The sequence below is a fragment of the Equus quagga genome, chromosome 14, assembly GCF_021613505.1.
Source record: "Equus quagga isolate Etosha38 chromosome 14, UCLA_HA_Equagga_1.0, whole genome shotgun sequence".
Lineage (NCBI taxonomy): Eukaryota > Metazoa > Chordata > Mammalia > Perissodactyla > Equidae > Equus > Equus quagga.
Window position 1 is genome coordinate 3,057,412 of NC_060280.1, and position 2,488 is coordinate 3,059,899.

Genomic DNA, 2,488 nt, shown 5'->3' on the forward strand with positions numbered 1-2,488 from the left:
TCTACTTGTCTCCAACTCCACTATCCCAAGGCAACTTGCTCCTATAATGTTATTGCTCCACCGTAGCCCTAAGCCCGTACAGGCTACCAAGAAATCAGAATTTAAATATCATACCAATTCTACAAAACATGATAATTCTCTTGATTGATATATGCATCATATATCATATGTCAAATTGCATATTGATAAATATGTTTTTCAATCTCTGGTTTAGAGGAATACCTAAAGGCTTTTTTTGTTTTGCTTATGATTATATGCTCAGCAGAATAACATGTATATAGATGAGTGTATTAATACGAAATTATTGTACTCTCAAGGAGAATAAATTATTCTCCACATTTACAAATTGTTAAAAAGCAGAGGCCCATTTTGTCATAACCAACACTGGCATTCGGAATTTCCATAGGTCAATGCCCAAACAAATATTTGATACTGTTACATGCAGGTGCTGTTTTTCTGGCCAACAAAGCAATTTGATCAGCATCACCATCTTTGACAATGGTGCTTGTCATTATTTGAACACTTTATTTACATTTTGCTGTGAAATAAAAAAAAATTAAGAAGGAAGATGAAGCTTGAGGCTAGTGATAAAAGAGTAGATTTCCTTAGCTTAATAAAATAGAGACAAAGGTGAGAATCATTAGGCTTCGGGAAAAAGATGATTCTTTAGTCTTGAATTCTCATTGAACTCAAGCTGGTCGATGTGGGAGGTGTTCAATTTTGCAATCAAAGTAACAAATGAAAGCATATATGTGAAAAATTAAAAGTTCAAGTCAAAGAGAGATTCTATATTTTAATGTGTACATAAAAATTATCTAATAACATGCAAATCTTTTGCCTGTTGGATTTTCCTTCATGCTCTTGAGACACGGGAACAGTGGAAGCTGCCAGCTTCTCAACATATCTGCCTTAACCTGGTACATGCAGCATAGACAGCATGAACTTTGAAGTCAGGAAGAATTTGGTTGCAAATCCCAACTCCTCTATACTCAAGTGTAACCTTGGCCGTGCTGGAGAGAGTCTCTGTACCAAGTTTTCAGGGGTTGTGGGGATTAAACAAACATTTTAGAGCAGCTCACATGGTGCTTGTGGGTAAAAAACAGCATTCACTTTGCTCTTCAGGCAATCCTCTGTTCCACTGTTTATGGAGTATCTTCCTTCTTCCTTTCCGCCTGTCTCAATATCGCCCATTTCGGCAGGCTTCAGGATCATCCCACCTCAATTTTAAAATCTGTCTCACACAGCACACATACATGCACACGTGCACATCTTATGTATGTATATATATTTATAAATAAATATTTTTTTATTTATTTTTCCAGCTTATATTGATATCACTGACATACAACATTGTGCAAGTTGAAGTTGTACACCTGTTGATTTGCTCCACTCATATATTGTGAAATGATTACCACCATAGTGTCAGCTAACACCTGCATGTCACATAATTGCCATTTCTTTTTTGCGGTGAGAACATTTAAAATCTACTCTCTCAGCAACTTTCAAGCATATAATACAGTATCATCAATTATGATTGCTATGCTATAGATTAGATCTCCAAAACTTATTCATCTTGTAAATGGAGGTTGTGCTCTCTGACCAATAATATACATAAATATTATTTCTTTAAATTTTATACTTGAGACTTCTATAACTTTTATCTATATACTCACTTTGATCCTCTCTTATAAATTCTTTTATTTTCTTGTTGTGTTATCTTTGAAAGTTATTAGTTTACATAATTTATCTTACCAAAAAGACTATTGGTTCTTTGACGGCGATGACTATGTTTTAGCCGAGGACTTGTCTTAGGCACACTGGCCGACTGAGCCAGCATGAAATATGGTGGTCAGAGATTGAAGAGAGCTCTGGGAGACCCAAGTTCTTGCCTCAGGAGGCAGAGGAAAGGTGTTCTGTGTACGCAGATGATTGCTATTCACCCAATGGTGATGAGGTGGCCAGACGGGCACATGGGTCATTTCATGGATCACTTATTGAGGACTCCTCAGAGTCTGCTGTCATCTTGGGTGCAGTTTCTCCCCAGTCTGCACACCAGTCTGGATAGCCCTGGAGATAGAAAGGAGGGCTGAGAGTCTGAGTGGGCTAATTCAGTGAGGAAAATTACAGTTAAGAAAATCCTTTACAAAAGTCCTGACTCTTCTGGCTTATTTATCCCCACAGCCAATGTTCACAGGAGGCAAAGCTAGGAGTGCATTTCACCTGCGCCATCTGGGGAGCTGGACGAGGAGGCAGGGATGTGAGGTTAGATCTGATTCTCAGATGACTCAGCCCCAACTTCAGCTGTGGCTTTCACGGCGATGCTTGAGTGACTCATTTTCCTGGCACTGTCTTTGTTAACTCCTGGGATCAGAAGAAGTGTCCTGTTTACATAGCCTCGCGTACGGCTGCTCCCTCAGGTCTTTGTTTGGAAGGAGAGAGGAGATGTTTCCTTCCACCGTTGTGACTGTTTGTTGGAGTTCATTGACAA